Source organism: Microtus pennsylvanicus, chromosome 2 (assembly GCF_037038515.1).
Source record: "Microtus pennsylvanicus isolate mMicPen1 chromosome 2, mMicPen1.hap1, whole genome shotgun sequence".
Classification (NCBI taxonomy): domain Eukaryota; kingdom Metazoa; phylum Chordata; class Mammalia; order Rodentia; family Cricetidae; genus Microtus; species Microtus pennsylvanicus.
In genome coordinates, this window is record NC_134580.1 from 19,223,032 (window position 1) to 19,230,643 (window position 7,612).

Genomic DNA, 7,612 nt, shown 5'->3' on the forward strand with positions numbered 1-7,612 from the left:
GAAAGAAAGGATGCTATTGTGCTATTTTATGTGTGCCTGTCAGAGATTGCTTTCAGAGGTCTGTGTTACTGACGGTTACTGTCCTGATGCTCTCTGTACACTGGCAGGGAGGTGGGAAGTGATTGCTTTCTGCTTAGCAGATGAAGAAAAGCTTAGATCACAATATAGCAATGGGCACATCATACACAGGGTCTGGCCACTAGTTTTGCTATTTTTTCTGAGGCACAAAAATATATCCTACTTCTAAATATTAGCCTGTTTCTCCAAGAAAATTTGGCTGTCTTTGGACTATAACCAAAATGCTGCCTCACCTTTGGCAAACTTCTCCAATGGTTTGCAATAAATAAAACTGCACAAACAAGATTAAATTTTAAAGTCAATGTGCACTCAATCCCCCCAGGCAATTAATAGTGAGTAAGGTAAGAAAATGACACTCTGGAAGATCTCTGCGAAAGATCCGTCACTTCTTCGGTCTACAGCCTTCTGTTCCATGTTCCATAGCGCTCGAGCCTCTTGTTCTATTGACTCAGTTTGTAAAGCCTTCTCATCATGAAGACTATCTGTATTGTATAATATATAGTTCTTTATTTGAAAAAGGAGAGGAAAGAACAGAAGGGAAAGCCTTCATTTGATGGCACAGTAAAGCCCCGTTTGGTGCTGTGGTTTGGAAATGGCCTGAGTTTGTCCCTGGAGGTTCCCTTGTGGAAACATAATCCCCTCTGTAATGTTGAGGTTATACACAACCCTATCCAGGAGCCACACGTGGGCAGGATGAAAGGTGATCAAGATTAGATACGAATCCCCTAAAAGTCTTTGAGGATTAAAAACTAAATTATAAACCTCATTAAAATGCTTTGTTATTTGAAATCTGGGCAATCAGTAATAAAAATTCCTGGAAATCAGGTTCTCTTTGGGAAAAGGTACCAATTCTGAACAGTCTTTAATTAGCAATAAGAGTTTTCATCATGAAATATATAATCTCTTGCTTCTAAGAAGCATTTGAACCAGCTTTAGAAAATCAAGACCAAGTTAGAGACATCCTCCTTGCCATCTAAGCACAGAAGACCTTCTCTTATTTCAAGGAATGAGATTAAAACAAGCATGGTGTTTAGAGGGAGATGAGGCCTTCCCAATATACCCACTGCCCGGATGGCCTCTCATTTAACATTATGAGCATGTTTTCAGACTGTCTTGACCATGTTAAGATTCTCTGTTTTGGAAATAAGCTTGCTAATTTAGTTAGAATGGGCAATACAGCAAGAAAATGTTTTTCATAAAGAAATACATACATATATATGCATATATAAGCACACATACTCATGCTCACATAGAAACCACATAAAGAAAATGCTTTTCATAAGTAAATAAAAACATATGTGTGTGTACGTACATATATACATATATGTGTTTATATGTATATATATGTGTGTATGCATGTGTGTATATGTTCACACACACATATATATACATATACTTATACACACGCACACACTCATGCTCACACAGAAGCCACTACAGATGTACTGCATTCCTTGTGAACGAAAGCTGTAACAGAGGTATATGGTGCTCTAAGGAGCACATGGTAACCTACTCAAGGCCTTGGATGTCTTCCGGTGTCCACCCCAGAAAGTCTCACAGGCTCTGCCTGTTCACAGCAGCTGTCCCCAAGAACAGCAAGTTCTTCGTGTGACAACGGCCTTGCTCACCAGTCTGCTCGTTCCCTATCTCCCCTCAGTCCCACACACTGGCAAATGCAGCATTAGGTTCCATTAGGGCCCTGGAAGTGACTTGCCAGAGCTTTTTGTACATTAGTGTTAGAGATTGCCATACAATTTATGTGCCATCTACCACAACATCTGTTACAGTGAGAGATTATTAAAGGAATGATTGACTCGATGAGGGAATACATGATAGCTGGATCAGGACTCTTTTCCTTTGCTTATTAGTCCTGTTTATGCTGCAATATTCATTAAGGATTTTGTTGTCTTTAGGGAGTTACTGGTTTTTTTTTAAATTGTATTATTTTTTTAAAAAATAACACACATAAATTATTAAAGATTCCAAATAGATGGATTGATGGATAGATAGATGATAGATAGATGATAGATAGATAGATAGATAGATAGATAGATAGATAGATAGATAGAATAAGGGCATTTAACAGAACTTGAAACTTTATTTCAGGAGAATCAGCATTTTCCCAAACATTTCTTTAGGGGAAACTCATTTTATGAAATTTCACATACATACACATATGTTCACAGTTCACACTAAATGACTATATTTCTAAATTTTTCCTAGAAATGTATAAATGTATGAGATATTAATATATGCTTTTATCCGGATTATCACTCCATGAAAATATAAGTATATACATATAGAGGTGTTTGTTTATCAAAATGATTCTTCCACTTTACATTTGTGTGCACATTACTTTTCCAACAGTGTGCACGTTGAACATTTGCATGTCGTAAACATGACCTACTCACCAGCACTTCTTATAGCATCCTCTTTCTCTGAGAACTTATTTGCCAAACTTAGCTAAAAAGAATGTTGTTGATTTTCACCTCCTAAAAACATGAAGAATGCTTCAATGAATATATGGCCAATACAAATTGGACTTGGCATAATTTTTTTCTTCTTAAAAAGAGGCCTCAAGGGTCATAAGTGGACCTGGGAGGATGGGCAGTGAATATATTGAGGGTGCATTGTATAAAATTCCCAAATAATCAATAAAACTGATATGTTGGAAAAAATAAAATATATCTCGTGTCTTATTGTTAGTAAAATCAAATGAAACAACGCATTTTTTAAAAGCTCCTAGTGCTAATATTTGGCATAAAAATTGTAGACTTGCTATTTTCAAAAGGAATTAATGCATTGTAACAATCTTCCAGACTGGTTTTAATGTTGTAATGTTAATTTTTTACAGATTTGAAAACTAAGACATGACTTAAGGTATGATTATATCACTATCAAGAACTATAAGAAGTTCAATAAAACGTTAAAAAAAGTTATACGCCATGTACCTGACTTCTCTCTATGAGTTTTCCTACAGTAAGTCCCTTAGGTTTTCAACAGAGGTAAGTTTTTATTTTCAGATGGGAAAACTGAAGCAGAAAGAAATTTAAGTGACAAAATGGGAACGGTATCTCTCTCTGCCTTGGTGTACTTAACTCTGCTCAGGGCTTTCCAAACTACCTTTATGGAACTCAGTATCAAATTTCATGATATCATCTCTTTCTTGTTTGTTTTCTTGTCTCTACAATAGGTACAATTCTACCATGACTTTTTAAATTTGAACTATAATATACATTACAAAGCTTAAACAGATTTCTCCATGAGTGGGAAGCTGAATCTTGTGTATATTGTATATATAATATATATGAAGTAATTTTAGGAATGTAAAGCACAAATTTGTTTTTAGAATTATTTAAATTCTTTTGGATGATCTCTCTGGGACTAGTAAACATAATTTGCAACATGAAGCACTCATTCTTTTAAGTTGCTATGTGTCCAAGTCAGTGTAAATCATGTGAATCTTGCCATTTCTACACTGCTACCATTACATTGTGGTCAAAAGGAATGAAACAGATTATTGCTTCTAAAACATTGTGTTTTGGTAAATGACATGAACAGATATTTCTAAGAACAATTAGAGAATTGACTTAATGTCATAAACAGTTCTCAGGTCCAATAGTGGAGAACCTATCCATTCTCATGTTTAGTAGCCGAGAACCTATCGATTCAAAGAAGCTTCCACTCTCCTTCCTTAAGTGTGCTTGCTTTTGGAAAGAGTTATGAGAGGGATTTTCTCTTCCAGGGAGTTTTAAATTTTAACTTACTAACACCTGAGTGGCACTATGTAACAAAACGTTAGCCAATGAAAACTCTAGAGTTAATGCTTGCTTAGCCAATGAAAACTCTAGAGTTAATGCTTGCACTTCTGGGCCACGCCCTGGAGGCATTCCATGACACTTTTTTTTCTGATCACTGAGTTTTAGGAGCAGCTGAATTGTAAATGTGTTTCCTAACACAATAATGTCTGGGTGACTGTGGACATAGGAACCTGTCTCTCTCCCACCACAGCTACCACTTATACTTTATGCGTGCACATGAGAAACTTGCGTGTGTTAATCCACTCAGACCTCTAACTTGATCTGTTAAATCAGTCACGCTACCTTTTTAGAAAATAACAGTGTTTGCTTAGGAATGAACTACTACTGTCCCAAGACCTCATCCTGTTCACAAGGACAGCCATCCTCAGATCAAATTCTGCCACATTTATTAAAACAAAATTCCTTAGTAAATAGGAGCAAACACAAAATCTGTTTAGTAAACTCAGTAGCATCCTGTAGCATCTTTTACAGATCTAAACTATCACTTTGATTGAAAAATTTCCTCCCAACATTCCAGAAGAGATTCTTTTTCCCTTGAAGTGGGCTTTGGTAGGCAAGAAATGTCTACTCCATTAGTTAGACACAGGACCATGTAGAGTACAAACCACCTGAAGGTCTAGGTTACAAGACTGGTTATGTTGTATTCATGCACAAGTGTTTCTCAACGATTTGACCAATATTCACATCTTATGTATACTTAACATCACCGTTAAAGCTAATTAAATAGCTAATTAGCAAGTGTTCAACTTCACCAACAACAAAATCCTGATGTTAATGTGCTAATTAGCAAACCTTCCAAAGTGTTTGATCAACTTAGCAACTACAGACCTTGTGTTCTCGTTTCTAATGTGATGCCTTCTGATGCCCTGCTTGCCCATGAGCAGCAGAAGGCTTCACATTAGAAGGAGGCACCAGTAAACGAGAAAGATGGCCAATGTCCAGCTTCTTCCAAATCCTTTCAGACCTGACATAGAGGTCTGGCCAACCTTTACTTCCACCAGCACGGAGAGATCCTCCTCCCAGGTGACCAGATCAGGCAGGTCAGATGTGTGTAAATCCAGTCCTAGACATCTTTACCTAAAGATTTGGGCCTTTAAACTTCCTCTGTTTTTAAGCTGACCATCCTGAAACGAGGGCTAGGGGATCCATCTGAGTCAATTAAAACCCCAGCCCTGAACAGAGGTCTTTCTCTATGTTGTCTGGAGCCTTTCTCTCCTCTGATCCTTGCCTGTGTGTGTTTCTTAACTCTTACAAAGTTTAATAAAACAGATTATTGCTATCTGATGGACCTAAGTTTTTTTTCTCATCTTTTAATTCTTTAACTGGAAAAAGTCAAGGCCCCTACATGGTAAAAATTTAGGGACTTGTCCAAAGTCTGTCTGAGGCTTAATAATTGATTAAGGTCAAGATAAACAAAGCCAGGCCATGAAAACAAGAAGGTGTGCCCACTGAGTTACCATTATCTCTCCCTTATCCTAGAATGGGGTTCATTCCAGCAAGATTAGCTGGGTGAAGGGCCAAAGCTGGGAGTCTTATTTTCTTTAAGAAAGCCCCCTTGATACCTTTCCTAACTCTAACGCCTGTATGTCATGGGACAAAGGAATTATTTTAGTCCTTGAAGGCTGAGATTGACGGCTTTTAGGAGCTAATCAATGGCAACTGGCTGGAGGGAGACTTTATAAACACTACTCCCTGTGAGACTGAACTTTTTCATCTTTCTCCACATAATCAATCTTCCTTAATTAGTGCTGTATTTCTTGCGTCTTCTCTCTCTATGATCAAATCACTTTGGCTGCTTGAATCAAAATCAAAAGAGCCATTAACATGTATTTAAGGCTATACAAATGTTCTCTAGGCAAGTCAAACCACACGATGACCAAAGGCTTGTGACTAGAGACGGAAACAGTCCAACTGGCCTAAGGCCTAAGGCTCCCACCATGGGTACTATGGAGGGTTGGAGTGCAGTGCGCCTTTGCTTTGTCAAATGAACGGGAGGGCAGTGCTGGGCCACATTCCTTGATATTCCACACTTGTCCGCTTTTGTTTCTGTCCTATCAAGTCATGGGCACACTTGGTCTTCTTTTCAACTTTTAGTCACAGTGACATAGAAGGGTAAGAAAAAACAAAAACCTAGCAACAGACTGAGCCATCACCTGAGTTCTTTCAGGTGTGTGTGGGGGTGTGTGTCCTGTGTATGGTACTCTCTGGATTACAAGGACTTAAATCCAGTTTGCATGTGATAAATTACTGATCTAGATAATACTCTTAAAGTAAGGAAAAAGAAGTTGTCATGAATACCTATCACATTTGCTTCCTATTTAGAAAAACGTGATATGGAGTATCAGATTAAGAAGATCGGGGGGAATATAAGGCAGAGGAATGCCATGTAGGCCCATATTTCTATATGGTATGGCAGCCAGGCTTCAAGCCATAGTTAGTACCTGAAGTAGTCACATAACATTCCAGACAGGCTGTTGCTAATCTAACAAAAGGTCCTTCTTTGTAATTTGGAGGATGCTGGAATAGGGATGCTAATCCAAGCCTATGTGACTGAGCTAGCATACTGACCAGGAAGACGTGACAGAGGAGACCTAGGTAAATGTGGACGTGACTAAGAGCCATTCACTTCCTTATGTAGGAAATAAAATGCTAATGAATTTCCCCCTCAGTTTATGCTTTGATATATAAGGCTGTTTGGACAATAAAGTGGAGGAATTCTTCAGGATGTGAACTCAGGATATCATGAGGGATCTCTGAGAATCTCCCTCTCGATAAAGCCATGTGAGTTGGGTCTTTATTCCCACACCTCCACTCTGGTTAGGAGAGATAGTTTATGTTGGGATCTGGTCCAGAGAAATAATTTATGGTCCATGCTAGCACCAGATCCCACCAATGCCTTCCTATTCTATTTCCTGTGGAGCAATACACAGCATACTTACCTCCTAGGCTAACTGGGAACTTTCAAAACCCATGACTGGCTGAGTGGCTCCTTCTTGTTAGCTAATCATCTGTTCAAGTTGTTGCTGAGATGGACTGGGGTACCACCCCTCTGCAAGGATGAATAGTCCTGTTAGTCTAGGGTACCACCCCTCTGCAAGAATGAGTAGTTCTGTTAGTTTACATCATCCTAAACGACAGGCCTGTAAGCAAGTATGTAGCCTCCTGGGAAGGAGGAAAGGTATCCTCTCTCAGACAACAGGTACCCACTTCAGATAAGATTGAACTTTCAGGAATGGAAGCATCTGGAATTCCTGGGGTACATGTGACACTATCAAGGAATGAGCTCTCAACCATAGACTGGAAGAGATGAAGCTGTTTTGCATCATTAATGGCCTGAAGCTACCTCTTTGCAGGCCGGAGAGGTTCAAAGGTAATGGGGCAAAGCCACTGTCAAGCAAGGCTTGGACTTGTCCTCACACTAATGGACAACTGGTCAAAGGAATGGCAGCGCATCCACAGGCTCCTCCCCAACCCAAGAGACCTCTGAGAACCAAATCCTTAACTGGCTTTGGTAGTAACAAAGAAAACTACTAATTTTGGCTATGTGCATTATCTTAAATGCCAAACAGAAAAGTATAACTAAGGATTAAAGTTATCGATATATTGTTTGACAGTTCAAGGAGTGAACTCCTCTTATATTAGGCCTAAACATGTGAGGCCTAACCATGTGAGATGCTATTTAGTTAACTATTTGTTAACTAAAGGAAAATGCT